This window comes from Diabrotica undecimpunctata, chromosome 1 (assembly GCF_040954645.1).
Source record: "Diabrotica undecimpunctata isolate CICGRU chromosome 1, icDiaUnde3, whole genome shotgun sequence".
In the NCBI taxonomy this organism is placed as follows: domain Eukaryota; kingdom Metazoa; phylum Arthropoda; class Insecta; order Coleoptera; family Chrysomelidae; genus Diabrotica; species Diabrotica undecimpunctata.
The window spans coordinates 102,126,653-102,137,227 of NC_092803.1; positions in this window are offsets into that span (position 1 = coordinate 102,126,653).

The following is a 10,575-nucleotide window of genomic DNA, read 5'->3' on the forward strand; positions in this document are numbered from 1 at the left end:
AAAGTGACATAACCTTATTTTCAAGATAATCAATTTACAATAACTTCAGAACCAAAAATATTTACCTTGACACATAGGTACAAGGTAACAATTTGTATTTGTTTAGCCTTTTATATAAATTAGTAGAAAATATACTTACTAGTTGTTTCTGCAAAATTACTATCCATATTTATTATGAAGAACAAACTAAACACATTCTATGAAAACACGAAAAAGTAAGGTTAGGAATAAAGTAAATTGACAGTTTACTACTTTTCGCGCCAACATAATAATATTTTGAAATGTTAAGTGAATAGGCCGTATCTGCCGAAAACTTTTTAGTTACGGCTTTTTGTGTTAACATTTACAGTTGCGGCTTTTAAAGCTAACATTTTAGTAGAAAATTCAGATACGACTATTAATTTAAGCAGTATATATCCGGTTTTATTGCAGATACGGTTATGAAGCCCAGGTAGATTTGTAGAAAAGATGACTAAATAACGCGTGGGATATGAAACTCGTTTTTAATAAAAGTTGCAGTTACGCCCTTTTGAGTTAACACGGCAGTACTATATTCATTGTACTACCAAAGAATATAGACGCGTCTATTACGAGTACATTCATTTCAATCCTGAAGACATCAACCAAGATAGTCAAGATATCTACAAAGTGTGTACGAACACAACAGTTGGCGACGAGGACGGTGCGAATTACGTTTATATTTTTTATAAATTCCCCAGTGCAAAACAACCTGGAAATGCCAAATAGTGTAGACATGCCAATTACCCCAAACCAAGGTGGACTAGCTGAGACGGTCCATCATACAGTACAGACCGTATTTTCCATAGAATCGTACGACGTATCAAAGAAATTCGATAGATGGCTGATGAGGTTGGAAAGTGCGTTTAAAGTATTCGGCATCCCACAGGGTAAGCAATCAGCTTACTTATTACATTATATGGGACCAGAAGCGTACGATATATTATGTGATAAGTTATCTCCTCAAACACCAAAATCATATGATGAAGTAGAAGAGTATTACAATCCAGAGCCCCTAGAAACAGCAGAAATTTTTCGTTTCCTACAGAGAAAACAAATTGAAGGGGAAAGTGCAAAAGATTACCTAACAGTCGTACAAAGATTGGCAATTACTTGCAACTTTGGTGAGTACCAAAAGAAAGCGTTACGAAATCAATTTGTATTTGGCCTATGTAATGAACGTATACAGAGTAGATTGCTGGAGATAAAAGATCTAACCATCGAAAGGGCCATTGAAGTAGCCTTGAGTATGGAAACATCACCAAGAGATGCTGCCCAGTTACATCAATCACATGCAGGGATGGTGAATAAAGTTAGTGTGGAAAAGAAAACTGAAAAATCAGCTAATACAACATCAAGAAACGTGTCAAATAGTGGAAATCATGTAAATAAAGTCTTAACTGTTTTAGGTGTGGGTCTGAGCAACACTTAGCAAATAAATGCCCTAAAAAAGAGTTACAATGCAATAGATGTAAGAGGAAGGGACATTTGAGCAAGGTATGCATGAGGAGGAACGATACTAGTCAGGTAAATGAGGTGGATGAAGGTCAATTGGATGAAGTTTTATATATTTCAAGCGAACGGTCCCAATACAGAGAAAAATTTATCATAAAATTACAGGTAAATAATGTTATGAAATTAAATGCAAATTCATTTTATTCGGATCTACTCTGTATGAGTACAAGAAACAAATTCGTTAAGGATTTCTGCTTAGTTGGTAGACATGTCGTGGAATGCAAATTTTAGATTCCCCACGTCTCTATTAACATCTTTATCAACGTCTGTTATACCTTGCATTTATAGAAGGTTCAGATTAAAGCAGAAATCTGAATTTGTTTCGAAACTATCTTACCGATTTTTAAATAATGTTAATTTAAATTTTGTTGACTCAGGAGCAGCAGTTACATTAATAAATAATACAGATTACCAATATTATTTTCCAAATTTGTATTGCTATACAATACAAATTTAAAATTAGTTTCTTATGGAGGTCAGCCACTAAATATTTTAGGCATAGCGGGGGTACAGGTCAAGTACAGGAAAGTAATTAAAAACTTTAAACATTTATGTAGTAGAGTCAAATAAACATCCACTGCTAGCCAGGGAGTGGATTAGGCAATTACAGTTGAATTTACAAAATGAAATCTTTAGTGTAGATTTAAATGTGCAATCAAAATTACATAGTTTATTTGAAAAATACACTGGAATTTTCAAAAAGATATAGGAAAGATTGTGGGCCTACAGGCAAAACTTCAGGTAAAATCCAATATTCAACTATTTTTTATTAAAGCAAGAAAGGTACCACATACATTACTAACAGAAGTAGAAAAAGAGATACCACATTTACAAAATGAAGGTGTATTGTTATGTTATTATAAGTCTTCTAATTTATTGTTTTTATTTATTTATTAAAGGTTCTATTTATAACACTTACAAATTTATTAAAGTCTTTATTACTAATTTATCTTACACGAACAATTATACAATTTATTATAATACGGGCGTTACGTTTAAAAAAAAACGCGATCTTCCAAAATTAACTCCCCCTAAATAAAATGTCCCATATATATATATATATATATATATATATATATATATATATATATATATATATATATATGAGGAGTAGGCAGATTGAGACCTCACTCAGGGCCGAGAGACAGTTCTTGCAATACAGAACACGATACTGGTACGTCTCGAGTGAGGGGAGTAGGCAGATTGAGACCCCGAACTCGAACCGAACCGTATCACTCTTGATAATGGCTCCAAAATGGGTGCCGAAACGTCGAGTAATAAATTCTCAACGCGGTTCTTCCCGAGAACTAAGTAATTTTCATATATATATATATATATATATATATATATATATATATATATATATATATATATATATATATATATATATATATATATATTGAAATGATATTATTTAAAAAAATTAATTTATAAGTTATATACTACATAATATTAGATATAAAAAAGTATTTGATTATTTTAAATAAGTTATATACTAGAGAATTTAATAAAAATATATTTATGTGAGGGCATTTTTAATAAATTAGCATATAATAAGTGTAAAAAGTTGTATTTTAATGTTGTAAATATATTTAAGTGAGCCATACAGTAAATTGACAGATAGAAATTAATCATAATACGAATATAAGTGGGGTTATAATAATAATGTTAGTTTAAAATGTTTAATTTATATATATTTAATGATTTAAATGTTTATTCTGATCTGAAAAGCCTAAATGTCAACAAAATTATCAATGGAACATTAACGAATTCTCCAGAGTGCAGAGTGTGACCATTGTTTACGGTCGAATATTCTGGAATAATGATTATGTCGGTGGATGGAACAGATACTTTTTTCGAGAACATCCATATCGAAGAAATAGAACATGATTTCTTACCAGATGGTTCTGGAATATCCAAAAAGATATAAATACCCGTGATTTGGATTCAAGATGGCAGTTTTTAGTCAGAAGTCAGGCCAGTTCATTATGAAAGTTAGTAGACACATTTAGTTAGTGTTGTAAATTGTTCAGAATTTTCAAGAAGTCAGTCAGAAAAGTTTAGTAAGAAATATGAAAGTTAGTTGGAGTCAGTGAATCAAGTACAAATAGTCCAATTGTTTAATATAATTAAAAAAGGTATATTGGAAGAAATTAAATTATGTTATGGTTGGAGATTAGTATAAATCAACTTATAATAATTGGTTATTGGTATATTGAAAAGAAGAATAAATATAAATGGTGTTTGCTGGTTTGATTGGTGGTGTATAAATGCTGGTGAAGAAAAATATATCTTAAATTGGTAGAAGCTGATAATTGAAAAAAGTAATTTCACAAAAACAAGGATAACCGAAGTACGAAGACATTCAGTGGTGATTAGAATATATATAGTGGAAAACAGTTCATTTAGGCATTCAGTGAAAGAAAGGTACAAAATTTTGTTAATATAATTTAGTTAGTGTCATAACAATTTCAATTTTGAAGATAGTTTGTTTAAATTTTACATTGTCTATAGAATTTAATTAGTTTTATAAGAATATCAATTTAAAGATAGTTTATTTTAAATTTATATTGGCTAGGTTAGATATATACGTGTGTTTCATAATAGTTATAATAAAGATAATTTAAAAAAGTACTTACAAACTAATTCTTTGAGAACCGCGATAAAAACCCTATATTATTAAAAATACTCATTGCTCATCATTCAAACAAACAACACATCATAACAATATATATATATATATATATATATATATATATATATATATATATATATATATATATATATATATTTAACGGCATTATATATATATATATATATATATATATATATATATATATATATATATATATATATATATATATATATATATAATGCCGTTTTCTAGAAGGATCGACGACCTTCTCCATTAGAACGGGATCCCATCGAATGGACGAGAACGTCCCTCAAGGACTGGTCTTTCGGCGAATTTACTAGAAGTCGGTCGACGGCTGAAACTGGTTTTTCAACTAAGCGCCGAAATAACTAGAACAGAAAAGATATTAGCAATAAATATGTTTACAGTTTTGAAGTTTTGAGTCATGACACGTCATTATTTATCGTAACATTGCCCCCCTCTTAAAAGATGGTTCCTCCTGGAACCTCGTCGGGACTGGAACTGGAGCAGCATGCAGGTAGGCAACTGGACCCTCTTTTACAACTTCCAGTTGTATAAAAATGACAAAGGACGGTTTTCTCTCCGCACCAGTAACTATGCGGATTGCAACAGACTAACACCTGGACTTCGGTGTCTTTAAAGATCTCCTCCACCATACTTCGGATAACCCCCCAATCTAATTGGCGGCACTCTAACTTTGGCATGGCTAACTTTTGCACGTCGGACTCTAGTACGTGCTCTCTCAATTGAAGTAAGGCTTCCCATACATCTCTGTAGGTAGGTTGGTCACGGGCAGTGTCTTTTGTTACCAGGTAGAAAAGGTAACGTGATGCTTCTTGGAGTTTCAAGGCTTTCCCAGGAGCTGGCACTTGGCATTGAAGTTCTGCAACTCGACCGAACTTCCTTCGAAAGACGGATGCCAACCCTGGTGCGTCTTTGATACTGGCCGGGATGGTAAGGGCCAGCGAGTGGTCATCGGGGAGCGCGAGTAGATCTTGCTTTTCTTCAGTGGTAACACCATGTCTTGCTTTACCGGTACCTCCATAGGCACCCATGAATTCCTCAAACGTGAGGTCAGACACATCTTGGACTTGGTTTACTTCCACGTCTTCATCTACGTCGTGGTCACCTTCGAAAGACGCCAGCCGGTTATGGTGTACTATCATCGGCTTTCCCCTCGGAATCTTGCTTATTCGGTAGATGACATCGTTGATCTTCTCCATAATTAAGGCATTCGATATGTGGTGTTACAGGAGAATGGGGAAAATACCATGGACAGAAAGAGTAACAAATCAAGATGTTCTGCTGAAGATGAGGAAGGAATGCGAAGTCATAAAAACCATACAAACGAAAAAACTGGAATATCTGGGACACATAATGAGAGGAGAAACGTACTCTCTGCTTAGACTCAAAATCTAAGGAAAAATCTCGGGAAAGAGAAATGTGGGACGTAGGAGGATTTCCTGGTTGCGAAATTTAAGGGAGTGGTATGGGTGCAGTTCAATACAGTTGTTCAGAGCTGCAGCCAACAAAGCTTAGATTGCTGTGATGGTAGCCAACCTCCGATAGGAGACGGTACTGCAAGAAGAAGAAGATAATTAAGTATGGGCCTTCCCAAAACTGCTGCAATTTGGGAGAACAACCTTTTCGCTTCTTGGGATTATAGAGCCAGACTTTGTCGTTCTTCTTAAAGCAACCCTTTTCGGCTTGTGTATCGTACCGTTTCTTCATTCGGTCGCTAGCGATCTGAACATAGCGATGACATAATCTTCACCTGCTACATCTTCTCCAGGTCGACACCCAAACTCTAGATCACAAGGTAGTCGCATTTCGCGTCCGAATAGGACTTTGGCTGGTGTCTGGCCTGGCTGGTGTCTGTCTAATCAATTACTACCAACATGTACTTGCCTCCATTTTCACTTTCTGGAAATGGCCCAGCGATGTCCAAAGCTATTCTTTCAAACGGGCTTCCAACATTATATTGTCTCATAGGTGTAATGTTTTATTGAGACAACTATTGTTAGTTTAATCTTTATTATTTAGACTTCTACATATCTTTTACAATGTCTGTTATCTAGTGACAAGTGACAGACGTAAGACCGACAGGTGAACCAACTCATGTTAAGGTTGGTTCACCCTAAGCTGTTTATGTTACATCTCCCTCTTTTACAAAACTTAAAAACAACTGAAAACACTAAACTAAAAAATACAATATTTAAAATATGATTAATCTCTATATCTAGCTGGTTTTATAATGCAACGACCAGAGCGGGTTTTGTTAGGGCCTGTTACTGGTATAATTGTTTTACTTTGAGTTTTATCTGATTTTTCATTACTAATAGATGTTTCTGTTTGAATCTCAAATTTTGATTTAGAAACATCAGTTTTGCACATAGGTAAAAAATCCTCATTATTGGATTCCAGAGACACCGGATTTGGATTTAGTCTCAAGAACGATGAATTCCGTCTTAGAACCTTATCCCTATCCTCCCTCACCAAATATGATCTAGGAGTACTATGTTCTTGAACCACTTCACCTGGTACCCAATAATTGTCTTTCTTTATCATTACACTCTGCCCTTCTACAAATGAAGGTCTTTCGTGAGCTTGCTTGTCATATAAAGTTTTCGTTTTAATCCTCTTTTCTTTAATTTTTTCAAAGTCAAAATCAGCTGTTTCTGTTAATAACATCCTAGTAACAGGTAAATTGGTTCGAAGCAATCGTTTGTTCAATAGCTCTGATGGGGAGATATTTAGACCAGAGAGGGGGATGTTCTATACTCTAATAAGGCTTTATAAATGTCATTACCTGAATCATAACATTTTTTAAGGATATTTTTACAAATACTAACAGCTTTTTCACTTAGTCCATTTGATTTTGGGTATTTTGGACTGGAGGTTATCAAATTTATTTCCCAACTTTTAGCAAAGTCTTTAAATTTCTTACTGTTAAATGGTTGGTTATCGGACACAAATTTAGTTGGTATGCTATGAGTAGAGAAAACAACTTTAAGCTTGTCAATTACTTCCTCTGCAGTTTTATTTTTTAAAGGAATAAGTTGTATCCAATTACTAAAGTAATCAACCAAAGTCAAATAATCTTGACCTGCATAAGTTAAAATATTAGCCCCCACTTTTTCAAAGAGAATATTTGATCTTTCATGCTGAATGAGTGGTTCTCTAGGAATTTTCCGACTGTATTTTAAGCATGTTTTACATTTCGATACAAAATTCTGTACATCTTGTGATATACCAGGCCAATAAAATATTTTCCTGGCTCTAGCTTTGGACTTTTCTATTCCAAAATGCCCTACATGTAATTTATTTAACATTTGCTGTCTTAACAATTTAGGGATGACCAATTTAAAGTTATGAAAAATTAGATCATTGTTAATATGTATGTAGTCCTTAATATTGTAAAATGCTTTGATATCACGTTCTAAAATCGATTTTCTATTTGGCCATTCTGTTTGACAAAACTTTTTTATCTGTGACAAAATCTGATCATTGTTGGTTGCAGCTCTGATTTCTTCAATTCTCTCCACAGATATGGGTAGATCAAACTCAACTGAGTGAACAATTTCTCTCATCTCTTTATCATCTTTAACTGGGATCTTTATAAATGATATTGATAGGAGATCTGCTATGTACATATGTTTTCCAGGCAAGTATTGTACTTCAAAATCATATTTAAGCATTTTTAATTTTAATCTTTGTAAACGAGAACTTATTTTACAAATGTCTTTTTTGTTAATTGCCACCAATGGTTTGTGATCAGATTTTATTATTACTTTTCTACCATGCGCAAACTGATGGAACTTATTTAAACTATAGCAAATTGCCAGATACTCCTTTTCAATCTGAGCCCATCTAGTTTCTGTGTCAGTCAGACCTCTAGAAGCAAATGCTACTGGCCTACATAGGGCAACATAGGATCAAATATTTTTAATATAGGTATTTTAGAGACTATATTTTTAATTTTTTCGAAGACTGCCAAGTGATCTTCTGTCCACTTATATTCTACATTATTTTTAATCAAATTTCTTAACGGTGACAACAATTCAGAGAGATTCGGTAAGTATTTAGACAAGTAATTAAACATACCTAATATTCTTAACAATTCTTTTTTATTGTTAGGTTCTTTAAGCATCAGAACAGCTTTTATATATTCAGTGTCAGGTTTAACACCTTCAGAGGAAAAAACCTGACCAAGATAACTAACTGCAGAGACTTTGTATTGAATTTTATTTTTATTAAATCTAATACCAGACCTCTCTGCTCTCTTAATTACATCTTTAATGATTTCATCATGTTCTTCTTCTGTTGAAGCACTTATGATGAAGTCATAAAAGTAGATCCCAATCGGCAAATCCCCAAATATTTCCTCATTCATGCGCTGAAATACCTTAGGACTAATATTTAAACCGAAAGGCAATCGATTAAAGCAAAATTTTCCAAATGGTGTTATAAATGTACATAGTTTACGACTTTTAGAATTAAGAGGAACCTGGTAAAACCCTTCTTTTAAATCAAGCACAGTAAATATTCTTTTGTCTTTTAGCTTAATTGATAACTCATCAATTGTAGGAATAGGAAACTGGTCTAAACATATCCACTTATTTAAATGAACTGGATCTAAGCATATATGTAGGGCCCCTGATGGTTTCTCCACTATAACTATATTGTTGACCCATTCTGTTGGCTCTTCAACTTTAGAAATTATTCCTCTTTTCTCAAGATCTTTTAAAGCTTCTTTAAGACGTGGTTTTAAAGCATCAGGTACCCTTCGACAACTACTAGTTACAGGCTCGGCTTTTTTATGCAACACAATCTTATACTGATAGGGAATTTTGCCAGTGCCTTGAAAAACATTAGAATATTTTGTTAACAGTTCACTTTTTCCTTTAGAGTAAGTACTTACTGTATCTACTTTTTTTATTAGACCAATTTTTGTACAAGTGTTTAAACCTAAGATGGGCATAGTGTTGTTGCAATCTATTACCACAAATTTAATATTATAACTTTTACCTTTGATAAAACAACTTAAAATAATGTTACCTATGGCTATCACTCTATTGTTTCTATAACTTTTAAGCTTTTTACAAACTTTAACGGTAGGCAGTTACAATTAGCCCCTGAATCCAGCTTAAAATTTACAAACTCATTATTTATTAATATATCAATAGTCCAAATATTACCTTTATTATTGTTTTTTACATTATCCAATGTTAATTCATCTATGTAGGGTTCACCATCACTCTCTGAAGTTGAGGTTTCAGCGCTAATGTTATAAACAGTGCTTGACCTCTTTTTCGAATAGTCTAACTTAATGTCACGCCTTTTATTTTTTTGTTTGCAACTTGAAGAAAAATGATTAGGTTTTCTGCAATTGTTACAAATTTTCCCAAAGGCTGGACAAGTTCTTGGGCCATGCTTTGTGCCACATTTAAAACAGTTATATTGGTTGTTACAGACAGCTTCTGCATGTCGTTCTAGAGTTTTGCTCCTGGAGGGTCTATTGTATCTAATTTCATCAACTTCTGCATTTTTTCTGAGGCTTTTGACTTGGAAGCTACTCACTTCTGCTATTCTGCATTGATTTTCGGCTTCTGCAGCAGTTAGGTTTGGAATTCTTAAAAGTCTTTTTTGCAAAACTTGCTCTCAAATCCCACTAACTAGTCTATCTCTTATTAGGGAGTCTTCAAGAGAATCAAAATTGCAATTTTTTGCCAGCAATTTTACATCCTTCATAAAGTTATCAAACTCTTCGTCTTCTTCCTGTACCCTAGTGAAGAAGAGGTACCTATCATAAGTTTCATTTTTCAGTGGTGAGCAGTATGTTTTAAACGCATTTATTACAACATTATACTGTTTCCTCCCCTCATCACTGAGCTTAAATGTTTTAAATATGTCTTGGGCTTCTTCCCCTGCTAGATTTAAAAATATTGCAATCTTTCTGCTCTCTTGTTTGCTGGCCAAATCCTCTGCTTCCATGTATATTTTAAAGCTATCTAGAAACTTCTCAAAGTTTTGACTTGCATTTTGATCAAAACGGATCCCGTTAGGAGGTTTAAAATTAGAATCCATTGTATTTAACTTCGGGTTCAGACACCTGACACCATGTAATGTTTTATTGATACAACTATTGTTAGTTTAATCTTTATTATTTAGACTTCTACATATCTTTTACAATGTCTGTTCTCTAGTGACAAGTGACAGACGTAACACCGACAGGTGAACCAACTCATGTTAAGGTTGGTTCACACTAAGCTGTTTATGTTACAATAGGAGCTCTCCTTTTTCGGTAAGGCCCGTTACTCGTAGCACAAATAGTACATTTCTTACACCAGTCTTTTACATCGTCGGAACTGTTCATCCAATAAAAC